Source organism: Panthera onca, chromosome A1 (assembly GCF_046562875.1).
Source record: "Panthera onca isolate mPanOnc1 chromosome A1, mPanOnc1 haplotype 2, whole genome shotgun sequence".
NCBI classification, from domain to species: domain Eukaryota; kingdom Metazoa; phylum Chordata; class Mammalia; order Carnivora; family Felidae; genus Panthera; species Panthera onca.
In genome coordinates this window covers 177,934,236-177,947,632 of record NC_138339.1, presented here as the reverse complement: position 1 = coordinate 177,947,632, position 13,397 = coordinate 177,934,236, and positions in this window count along the sequence as shown.

Sequence of the window (13,397 nt, the reverse complement as noted above, 5' to 3'; positions counted from 1 at the left end):
GGCAGGCCAGAAAGGCTTGGCACGATATCTACAGTGTGCTAAACAGAAAAAATATGCAGCCGAGAATCCTTTATCCAGCAAGTCTGTCATTTAGAATAGAAGGAGAGATAAAGGTCTTCCCAAACAAACAAAAACTGAAGGAATTTGTCACCACGAAACCAGCCCTACAAGAGATCCTAAGGGGGATCCTGTGAGACAAAGTACCAGAGACATCACTACAAGCATAAAACATACAGACATCACAATGACTCTAAACCCATATCTTTCTATAATAACACTGAATGTAAATGGATTAAATGCGCCAACTATAAAAGACATAGGGTATCAGAATGGATAAAAAAACAAGACCCATCTATTTGCTGTCTACAAGAGACTCATTTTAGATCTGAGGACACCTTTAGATTGAGAGTGAGGGGATGGAGAACTATTTATCATGCTCCTGGAAGCCAAAAGAAAGCTGGAGTAGCCATACTTATATCAGACAAACTAGACTTTAAATTAAAGGCTGTAACAAGAGATGAAGAAGGGCATTATATAATAATCACAGGGTCTATCCACCAGGAAGAGCTAACTATTATAAATGTCTATGCGCCAAATACCCGAGCCCCCAGATATATAAAACAATTACTCATAAACATAAGCAACCTCATTGATAAGAATGTGGTCATTGCAGGGGACTTTAACACCCCACTTACAGAAATGGATAGATCATCTAGACACACAGTCAATAAAGAAACAAGGGCCCTGAATGATACATTGGATCAGATGGACTTGACAGATCTATTTAGAACTCTGCATCCCAAAGCAACAGAATATACTTTCTTCTCGAGTGCACATGGAACATTCTCCAAGATAGATCATATACTGGGTCACAAAACAGCCCTTCATAAGTTTACAAGAATTGAAATTATACCATGCATACTTTCAGACCACAATGCTATGAAGCTTGAAATCAACCACAGGAAAAAGTCTGGAAAACCTCCAAAAGCATGGAGGTTAAAGAACACCCTACTAACGAATGAGTGGGTCAACCAGGCAATTAGAGAAGAAATTAAAACATATATGGAAACAAACGAAAATGAAAATACAACAATCCAAACGCTCTGGGATGCAGCGAAGGCAGTCCTGAGAGGAAAATACATTGCAATCCAGGCCTATCTCAAGAAACAAGAAAAATCCCAAATACAAAATCTAACAGCACACCTAAAGGAAATAGAAGCCGAACAGCAAAGGCAGCCTAAACCCAGCAGAAGAAGAGAAATAATAAAGATCAGAGCAGAAATAAACAATATAGAATCTAAAAAAACTGTAGAGCAGATCAACGAAACCAAGAGTTGGTTTTTTGAAAAAATAAACAAAATTGACAAACCTCTAGCCAGGCTTCTCAAAAAGAAAAGGGAGATGACCCAAATAGATAAAATCATGAATGAAAATGGAATGATTACAACCAATCCCTCAGAGATACAAACAATTATCAGGGAATACTATGAAAAATTATATGCCAGCAAATTGGACAACCTGGAAGAAATGGACAAATTTCTAAACACCCACACTCTTCCAAAACTCAATCAGGAGGAAATAGAAAGCTTGAACAGACCCATAACCAGCGAAGAAATTGAATCGGTTATCAAAAATCTCCCAACAAATAAGAGTCCAGGACCAGATGGCTTCCCAGGGGAGTTCTACCAGACATTTAAAGCAGAGATAATACCTATCCTTCTCAAGCTATTCCAAGAAATAGAAAGGGAAGGAAAACTTCCAGACTCATTCTATGAAGCCAGTATTACTTTGATTCCTAAACCAGACAGAGACCCAGTAAAAAAAGAGAACTACAGGCCAATATCCCTGATGAATATGGATGCAAAAATTCTTAATAAGATACTAGCTAATCGAATTCAACAGCATATAAAAAGAATTATTCACCATGATCAAGTGGGATTCATTCCTGGGATGCAGGGCTGGTTCAACATTTGCAAATCGATCAACGTGATACATCACATTAACAAAAAAAAAAGAGAAGAACCATATGATCCTGTCAATCGATGCAGAAAAGGCCTTTGACAAAATCCAGCACCCTTTCTTAATAAAAACCCTTGAGAAAGTCGGGATAGAAGGAACATACTTAAAGATCATAAAAGCCATTTATGAAAAGCCCACAGCTAACATCATCCTCAACGGGGAAAAACTGAGAGCTTTTTCCCTGAGATCAGGAACACGACAGGGATGCCCACTGTCACTGCTGCTGTTTAATATAGTGCTGGAAGTTCTAGCATCAGCAATCAGACAACAAAAGGAAATCAAAGGCATCAAAATTGGCAAAGATGAAGTCAAGCTTTCGCTTTTTGCAGATGACATGATATTATACATGGAAAATCCGATAGACTCCACCAAAAGTCTGCTAGAACTGATACATGAATTCAGCAAAGTTGCAGGATACAAAATCAACGTGCAGAAATCAGTTGCATTCTTATACACTAACAATGAAGCAACAGAAAGACAAATGAAGAAACTGATCCCATTCACAATTGCACCAAGAAGCATAAAATACCTAGGAATAAATCTAACCAAAGATGTAAAAGATCTGTATGCTGAAAACTATAGAAAGCTTATGCAGGTAATTGAAGAAGATATAAAGAAATGGAAAGACATTCCCTGCTCATGGATTGGAAGAATAAATATTGTCAAAATGTCAATACTACCCAAAGCTATCTACACATTCAATGCAATCCCTATCAAAATTGCACCAGCATTCTTCTCGAAACTAGAACAAGCAATCCTAAAATTCATATGGAACCACAAAAGGCCCCGAATAGCCAAAGTAATTTTGAAGAAGAAGACCAAAGCAGGAGGCATCACAATCCCAGACTTTAGCCTCTACTACAAAGCTGTCATCATCAAGACAGCATGGTATTGGCATAAAAACAGACACATAGACCAATGGAATAGAATAGAAACCCCAGAACTAGACCCACAAACGTATGGCCAACTCATCTTTGACAAAGCAGGAAAGAACATCCAATGGAAAAAAGACAGTCTCTTTAACAAATGGTGCTGGGAGAACTGGACAGCAACATGCAGAAGGTTGAAACTAGACCACTTTCTCACACCATTCACAAAAATAAACTCAAAATGGATAAAGGACCTGAATGTGAGACAGGAAACCATCAAAACCTTAGAGGAGAAAGCAGGAAAAGACCTCTCTGACCTCAGCCGTAGCAATCTCTTACTCGGCACATCCCCAAAGGCAAGGGAATTAAAAGCAAAAGTGAATTACTGGGACCTTATGAAGATAAAAAGCTTCTGCACAGCAAAGGAAACAACCAACAAAACTAAAAGGCAACCAACGGAATGGGAAAAGATATTTGCAAATGACACATCGGACAAAGGGCTAGTATCCAAAATCTATAAAGAGCTCATCAAACTCCACACCCGAAAAACAAATAACCCAGTGAAGAAATGGGCAGAAAACATGAATAGACACTTCTCTAAAGAAGACATCCGGATGGCCAACAGGCACATGAAAAGATGTTCAACGTCGCTCCTTATCAGGGAAATACAAATCAAAACCACACTCAGATACCACCTCACGCCAGTCAGAGTGGCCAAAATGAAGAAATCAGGAGACTATAGATGCTGGAGAGGATGTGGAGAAACAGGAACCCTCTTGCACTGTTGGTGGGAATGCAAATTGGTGCAGCCGCTCTGGAAAGCAGTGTGGAGGTTCCTCAGAAAATTAAAAATAGACCTACCCTATGACCCAGCAATAGCACTGCTAGGAATTTATCCAAGGGATACAGGAGTACTGATGCATAGGGGCACCTGTACCTCAATGTTTATAGCGGCACTCTCAACAATAGCCAAATTATGGAAAGAGCCTAAATGTCCATCAACTGATGAATGGATAAAGAAATTGTGGTTTATATACACAATGGAATACTACGTGGCAATGAGAAAAAATGAAATATGGCCTTTTGTAGCAACATGGATGGAACTGGAGAGTGTGATGCTAAGTGAAATAAGCCATACAGAGAAAGACAGATACCATATGGTTTCACTCTTATGTGGATCCTGAGAAACATAACAGAAACCCATGGGGGAGGGGAAGGAAAAAAAAAAAAAAAAAAAAAAAAAAAGAGGTTAGAGTGGGAGAGAGCCAAAGCATTAGAGACTGTTAAAAACTGAGAACAAACTGAGGGTTGATGGGGGGTGGGAGGGAGGGCAGGGTGGGAGGGAGGGCAGGGTGGGTGATGGGTATTGAGGAGGGCACCTTTTGGGATGAGCACTGGGTGTTGTATGGAAACCAACTTGACAGTAAATTTCATATATTAAAAAATAAAAAAAAATAAAAAAAAAATAAAAAAAAAAAGATGATTTGGTTAAGTATTGTTACCCTGGCCTTATTTTCTACTTTCGTTTGTATTATGAGTGTCTTTCCACCCCTTTACTTTCAGTCTCTATGCATCTTTAGGTCTAAGATGAATCTCTTGTAGGCAGCATATAAGTCTTTTTTTTTTTAATCTATCCCACTACAATCTTGATTGGAACGTGTAGGCCATTTACATTTAAAATAATTATTGATAGGTATGTACTTAATAGCATTTTAAAATTTGTTTTATGGTTGTTTTTGTAGTTCTTTGTTCCTTTCTTGCTCTTTTTCTTTGTGATAGATGAATATCTATATGTTTTGACTCTGTTTTTGTCTATGAATATCTGTCATAGGTTTTGGGTTTGTGGTTACCATGAGATTCACATATAACATCCTAAGTAAATAGCATCTATATTAATTTGGTCCTTTAAGTTCAAACACATTATAGAACAAAAAAAATAAAAATTCTTTTCTTCCTTCTTTTCCTCTTTTTACTCCTTTCTACGTTTTATGTATAAATTGTCTTATTTTACATCTTTTATTCATAAAGTCCCATCAACATTTCTTGTAAGGCTGTTGTAGTGTTGATAAACTCCTTTGTCTCCTTCATATGTGAGTGATAACCTTGACTGTTAGAGTATACTTGGTTGTAAATTTATTCCTTTCAGAATTTTGAATATATCCAGTGTGCCAAGTTTCTGCTGAAAAATCAGTTGATAGTCTTATAAGTTTTCCCCTATACATAATTTTTGTGTCTCTTTTAAGATTCTCTCTTAATCTTTAACCTTTGATACTTTAATTTTTATGTACCATGGTGTGGACCTCTTTGGGTTCATCCTGTTTAAATTCTGCATTTCTTGGACTCGAATAAGTTCCATACACCCTTCTTTCTCTTTCTTTCTGGGGGTCATTATGCAAATGTTTGTTCACTTTATGTTCAAGAGATCTCATAATCCTCATTTTTAAAAAAAACTCTTTTCTCTTTAGGCTGTTTGTGTCCTTTGTATTACCCTATCATTGAAATATTCTTTTGCATCTTCTCATGTATAGTTGAGTCCCTCTGGTTTATTTCAGTTACTGAATTCTTCAGCTCTTTTTGGTTCTTGTTACTATTCTCTCTTTATTGAAGGTCTCACTGAGTTCTTGCACTCTTTTCTCCAGCCTCGTAATTATCTTTACAGTCATTTCCTTAAATTCTTTATGCAGTGTATTGCTTATATCTAATTCACTTAATGCTTTTTCTGAGGTATTTTCCTTGTCCTTTTGGAGCATATTCCTTTGTCTTGCTATTTTGTTTGACTTTCTGTATTTGTTTCTATGGATTAGGCAAAATGGCCACTTCTCCTAAAGTTGAAGAAGAGGTCTTGTGTATGGTGTCCCCTATTCATGCTGTGTGTGCTTATTCACTTTTGGTGGCTGGCTAGAGCTGTGGCTGTATATGCTAGTTACTCTTGTAAATTAGGGCTTTGTACAGAATAAAGAAAAATAATTAAAGGGAAAAGAAAAAAAGAACAAAACCAAAAAGAAGAATATATAAAAATAAGACAAATTTTAGAGTTAAAAAACATGGCTTAGTTGGTTAAGCATCTGACTCAGTTTTGGCTGAGGTCATGATCTCATGGTTTTGTGAGTCAAAGCCCCATACTGGGCTCTGTGCTGGCAGGGTGGAGCCTGCTTGGGATTCTCTCTCTCCTTCTCTGCCCCCCCCCCCCACTCTGTCTCTCTTAAATAAGCTTTAAATTTTTTTAAATAAAAATTTTAAAGGAAATAAGCAATACACAACTACCCTTTGTTATCTGTGGCCCAGCATCACAGGGTGGCTGGTGCGGGTTTATAAACCATGGGCTCACTGAGGTTGCAGGCTCATTGTGAGCTGGATCTTGCTTCCGTCTAGACTTTTAAGGTGGATGGGGAGAGTATATTCCTGCAGTTCCTTGGCTCTTTTAAACATGGCATTTATCTGTGCCCCAGAAAAACTAACGATGGTGTGGGCTTGAGAGCCCTGGGCTTGCTAAGGTTGCAAGCTCCCTGTGATGACAGACCCACCAATTATGGCATCTGCCCCTGCCCCTTTTGGCATCCAGACCCTGCTCCATTAGGGCTTTTGGGGTGGAAGGGAAGAGACTGTTCCCACAGTTTCTCTGCCCTTTTAAAACCCCAGCTTCTTATCTGTGCCCTAGTGACTCTAGAGATGGTATGGGCTTATAGACCCTGGGCTCACTGAGCCTACAAGACTGGCCTCTTTTGATATACAGACCCTGTTCCAGTGTAGGCATTTAAGGCAGCGTTGGAATGTAAATTGTGTTCTTCTCCAGCCCCTCTGACCTGTAGAACTTTCTCACAGCTCCTCAGTGGAGTTCTTGTGTTCTCTTTCATATGCTAGTTGTCTTTAAACTGTAGCGCTATTTTTTCTGTGCCCAAGGATAGAGGGATCTTTTCCTTGTCCCACTTACCCCTGCCTTTCTAGCATTAGGGGTGAGGGCTCCTTTTGTTACCACATTTCCATCTCTCTTGCTGTTCTCTCACCATTCTCTCTGTCTTTGGTTGTTTAGTAGCTGTTCAGTCAGTTCTCAGTTATTCTTCAGGAGGAACTTTTCTATTCATAGGTGCAGTTTAGTGTGTTCTGTGGAGGAAGTGAATTCAGTCTTCCTACTTGACCATCTTGAACCAGAAACCTAGCTAGAGGAGATTTCTAAGCAGTGTTGAAGCAGTGACTTATTTCCTCCTGACAGCCTATAATAGAATGCAAGGAGAGAGAAATAAATTGAAGGATTTGTTAAGCAATAAGAAAAAAGGAGCTAGATTTTAGAGATCTGAAAAAGTTTTCAGCTGATCTGTTTGCCCCCCAAAAACAAGAAAGCATGTTCCAAAGAGAACACTCAGAGTGTGACTGACTGCCCATGTAGATAAGGAAATTACAGTGGATATAAACCATAGACCTAATCAGCCATCTAATAGAAACCAGGAATAGAGATGGGATTAAACCAGCAGGAATACTGCCAGCTGGGACTAAAGAGAACACAGCTAAGTGGCATGAAATTAGAAAGGCTGCTGGACTTCTATAGGACAATATAATAAAGTTTTTTGTTTGTGGACTTGAGCTATTCTTTACAAAAAGGGGAGAATGGCCCTAAACTCAATGCAGATCTCATTAGGGCCACTACCTCAGGCCAGCCTGGCCCTGAAGCCATGAAATTAGGGTTTACCCAGAGCCATAGGGGTGCAACCTCTGCCCAGCAGAATATTATAATTTATATCAATATTGACAGGATATTTTGCTGGCAACAGTGTTCACAATCTATTTTTTCCACCTTAAAGGAGTACTCATTGAATAAAAACTTGGCAAAGAATGAAATTATTTTGATTACTGTTTTCTCTTAATCATTAATTATCTATGTGATTTTTTTTGTTGGGTCCTGTCATTCTCTCTGCCTGGGAATTTTTATGAAGACAATAATACTTAATCTATATACTCCCTAGGGTTGTTGTGAGCAAAATAACTGTGGTAATACTGTAATTTTGGAAATGTGAATGACAAAATATAAGATATATCATTGCTGGTGCAATTTTAGCAGTTTAAATAAATTTGATTATTTGAGTAATGATAGTTATATTTAAATATAGTTCTGGATATGCAAGTTGTAAGTGTGTGAATGTTTTTGCCTTCTCTGCTGGATATGCAATTTGTTAGTGTGTGAATGTTTTTGCTTCTTGGTACATTAGTGTTCATTGTACATCTTAAAATACTTGGAGCAGAAAATGTTCTTTCAATTATTACCTCTTACATAAGAATTTAAGTTCTAAAGGTAAACGTGTTTTAGCTTTAGTCTTAGAAAAACCTACTTATAATTGTTTGTCTCCCACTGCTAATGTCACTTAAGGTGTAAAGAATGATTTTATATTAATCCTGAAAACATCACCTTGACATTTAAAGGGAAAGAAAACATTTTATGAGACTGCAAATGAGCACTTAAGATATTGAAATGTCTCTTTGATTAAAAAGCAAAATGCTCTCTTGTTTTTCTTAAAAATGCTAACTTTCATCTCCAAAGTAACATATGTCAGAGCATCCTACATAGATTTGAGGTGAAGAAGCCAGCCCATAACTCTTCAAAGTATCGTTGGGTTTTGCTGTGAACTAAAGCTATTTTTTATCTTGAAAGATGGACCTACTTAGGAAATAATTTTCAAGATGTCTGCTTTGGGAATGAGCAAATTATGCTTTGAGGAAAAACAGTAGACAAATCAACCATTTTTTCAGTGACATTTGTTTATTTAATGGGACTATACATTTTGTGGGCATCTGACAGACAGATGCATTTATCCTCTTCAAACAGAGGTTCATAATGTTTGAGCCACAGGAGGATGACAATTGAGGCTTCAAGAGGGAGGATGATATTGAGGCATCAGGACATCAAAATGGGTCTGGGAATCCATATGCATGACTACAGACTGAATAGTTCCTTTTTCAAGTGTATGCTGATATTTATATTGCTTTGCCGATAGATACACTCAAATTCATTTGCCACTTGCCGTTATCAATTAATCTGTTGCTACCAAAATCACAACTGCTATCAGTTGAATACCTACATACTTTTTTTTTTTTTTTGGAAAAATTTAACTCAAATTCATTAAAGAGGTCATTAGACTCAAGTGGCCCCTAATGCCGTGGTACCCTACCTAAGCAAACTAAACCCTAAGCTCGTTAGTTTCTTAAGGTTACAAAATTAAAACCTAAGGACAGCTAATTCCAAACAGCCAACAAGGCTTTAAGCTATGGCCAATCCATAATTTTCTTACTTGGCTTCTGCCTATTCTGTCTGAAAGCATCTCCCCCAAGTTACTGTCATGGAGCACTCCGAACTGTTTCACATCTGGAGCTGCTTGGTAGGAATGAATTTTGGCTCAAGTTCTGAAAGCTTTTAATATGTCTTAGTTTATTTTAAAAAAAAAAATTAATGTTTATTTTTGAGAGAGAGAGCGTGAGCTGAGGAGGGACAGAGAGAAAGGGAGACCAGAATCCGAAGCAGGTTCCAGGCTCTGAGCTGTCAGCACAGAGTAGTGTAGGGCTCGAACTCACTGAGCCCGGAGATCATGACCTGAATCGAAGTCCGGACACTTAATTGACTGAGTCACCCAGGTGTGCCTCATCTTAGTTTACTTTTAACACTACTGTCTAAAACTAATACAGAAATTAAGAACTGAGAGGTTACAGAGCTTAGAGAGTGGTCAAAACAATCTGTAAATAAAATATAGTCAGATCAGTGTCCTTTTGAATTTCCAATAACTTATATGAAAAGTAAAAATTGCCCTTATAGTTGAAAAGGAAACTTTAAGCCAAATCAATCTACATAGCAAAAATTGAATCTTTATTTCTTTGTGTGTGTTTTACTTCTTTTAGCTATCCATAGGTTGTGATAGGAATTATGTTAATACAATCAAAGCTTCCTAGGACTTGAGAATGTTCAAACATTTACTGATTCAACAGTATTTATTGAGCAACAAGTATTTATAGCCACTGTCTTAAAGCACTTCAGGTAAACTAAAGAATAACAAAATTGTGGTTCATTTTCTTGCAGAACCTAGTCTAAAAGAATTGTGGAAATTAGAATAAGCAATACAATCAGGAAAAATCGAAAACTAAAGGAAAATGAGTGGTAATAAATAGGACAAAGATTTTTAATGTATGAAGAACTCATAAAAGCCGATAACAAAAGCACAAAAACACTAATGTTAAAAATTGTCAGAATCAGGAATTAGACAAAAATGTGAATAATGAATGGGGAGAAGAGGCCAATGTTCAACTCACTTCCTGTAAATAAAGTGCACCTCTTTTAATACCTCTTCTCTGACATTTGGCCTATATAAGGTTGTTAAGGGAAAGTTCAGTCTGGCTGTCTCACACAAACTTTCTGTACTTCAGTATAACTTTTTTCAATATTACAAAGTTCATTACAATATGAACAACGTTTTTTCTTATAAGTACAAAAGTAGTAAAGTTCAAACCAATATTTATAGCAAGACATTTAATAAGAAATATTAATATATTCTTTGTAGTTTTATATACAGTTCTTCAGTTTCCCGAGACCTTGATCTCTGAGGAGAAGGGAAGAAGAGGTAAAGGAACAGGTTGACAGACATGACATAAGGATCTTTGGAACAAGGCATTTACTCTCTAACCTCTGGTATCCAAAATGTTGTTGGATACCCAAAGTGTTTTGTTGTACCCAAAGTGTTTTGAGTACACATCAGAAATATTCTTGAATTGCCAGGATTTGTGAAGAAAAACCCATTTTTCTGAATTTTTAAGGACCTCTCAGAAGGCAGGTCTCAGGGGAAACAACGGATATTTTACAACCAGAGAAGACCTCTCCTCTGCCCCTGATATAGGCTATGAGGCAGCAGGAGACCTGAGGGGGTCGACAATGATGATGATCACATCATGTGGTCCTCACGTAGGCCCCAGTCTCTCCCTATCTCCTGTGAGGTGATACAGAGTTGCTAGCAGCCTAAGTCTGGAAACAAGGAAAAGAGGTAAATGTCTGGGACATGGGTTCACCAAACTCTTCATTCCAAAATGCCAGTGAGGACCCCATCATGATTTAGTTGTCACTAATCAGGACCCAGGCCTAACCAGGAAGGAACCAAAGGATACCAGCTGTATCTGAAGAGTTCTTTCCCACTTTGATGTAGACACAGTAAGCCCTGATTGTAAAGTCTTATGCCAGTCGGAAGCCTCCTGAAATTGACACTCAAGACTTAAGATTTAATTCTATTCCCAGAGAGCAGGCAACACATTTCACTTTTTAGTTATCTCTTAGGTCACTCTCACCATGGGTTTTGGTCTTATTCTTCATTACAACTGAATTCATTACAATTAGCTAGACCTTTTATGAATTACATCTTCATCTAGTGAGTTCTTTTTATTTGAAGCTCTGCTCTATAGGTTTTTTTTTTCTTTTACAAAATACTAACCAATGAATAAATTGTTTTATAATATAATTTAGACCTCCCCACGTTATTTTATATCACTGTTGACTGAGGCATGGAATCATTAAAAACTGATTGGGGATGCATTTTCAATTCCTGTCATAGCAAGACTACCTTCAGACCCTTCATGTTATCCCCTCTAACAAAGGTGTTAGTGATACTTAATTTTGTATTTAAATTTTTCAAATGCTTATTTTTGAGAGAGAAAGAGAATGAGTGGGGAAGGGGCAGAAAGAGAGGGAGACATAGAATGTTAAGCAGATTTCTGGCTCCAAGCTATCAGCAGAGAGCCCTACGCAGGGCTCAGACTCATGAACCGCAAGATCATGACCTGAGACAAAGTGGGACACTTGAAACCCTGCTTAACTGTGTATTTAAATGCCAGGACTTCAGTATATAATACTCCATGACTCTTTAATCATGAATATTGTGCTGTTAAAGAACAGTAAACACTTCTGCATTTGATTTCATAATTATATTTTTCAATAAGATATAGCAAACCAAATAACATGCTTTCAGATAGATAACTTTAGTGTATCCTAATGAGTACTTGAACTTATTAAAACCTACCCATTATTTTGCAATATCATGTGTTGGTCAGAACCTTAAAATTCTGTGTAACTAGTAGAAAACCCATTTTAACTTCTCATATATCAACACTAATATAGGAAATATTTCTCCCATTACTAAGTATTATTTTTCATCCCGGTTCACAGGCCCTCTGTTTTTAAAGATATTGATTATTGGTCGATATCGTGGTTAATTTGCAATATTTGTACAAAAGAACAAATGAACATTGGCCAAATCTGAGATCTGATAAGTATCAGAGTAACTAGATATAAAATTTCATCTTTCCAGAAGGTAAACTAAAGATGTGTCTTTAAAAGATGAATTTGCCCCATTTTAGGGAAGACGTGGACAGTAGAGTCAGTTCTACCATAGATTAATATCTAGTGATTACAGAGTCCTTAGCCTTCCTCCTTGAACGATGGACCTCATCTCCTCAAATGCAGGCTTTGATTAAAAAGAAGATAAATGAAAACTATTTTCTTGGTTCTTGCCTGCCCATTTCTGAACCAACATACCCATTTAAATTCCATTTATTTCTCTTTCTTAAGTACTCATACCTCCCATCCCCACAACATATTTTCACCTTTCTTTTAGTCTCTGCACTAGTTCAGACCCTGTGAAAAGAATGCACAAGATTGCTCTGTTTCAAAACTAATTAGAAAAATAAGGGGCAAAAACTTTCATGGAAGAACAAGCCAGAAAAAACTTGGATAAGAGAGAGCTCTCAGGGGAGTCCTAATTGGGACTAGTTGGGAAGGCCTGGAAATAGCTTGCTCTATTTTTGCAAGTGAAAAAGTTCTGCACTGGTAGAAGAGCCCAGAGACTTTGACAAGATTCACAGGTTTTCATTCTAGCTCTGATGCTTAGCTGTGTCACCTCCACAGGACTTGTAACCTTTCATTATGAGATAATGCCTATCTCACAGGTTTTAGGATTGTTTCAGATAATTTGTATACTGAGACTTTATGAAATTGTAGTATGTTGGTGTAAGTTATTAAGTGAGAAAGGTAGGGGCTCAGTATTATTAAATGGTTAGTTTACTTGGGTCAGTACTTTTATAAATAACTATTGGCCCTTGTTATATATTTTTTTTTGTAAGTTTATTTATTTTGAGAGAGAGCAAGTCAGGGAAAGGGTAGGCAGGTGGAAGAGGGAAAGAGAATCCCAAGCAGGCTTTGCACCATAAGTTTGGAGCCAGATGTGGGCTCGAGCTCATGAACTGTGAGATCATGACCTGAGCCAAAGTCAGATGCTTAACCAACTGAGCCACCCAGGCACCCCTATTTTATTCTTGATGAATGTTTTCCTGTATGAGTTCTTCCCTGGGTTCATGAGAAAAAAATGATTGTACAAGTCCGTTCACTTAATGTTATTGAGTGCTTACTGTGTATCAGTCATTGTGCTAGGAAATTTGAGTGCATTATTTTCCAGTGTTATTCCAGTAACTTTATATGGATGTCACTTTCTCTAC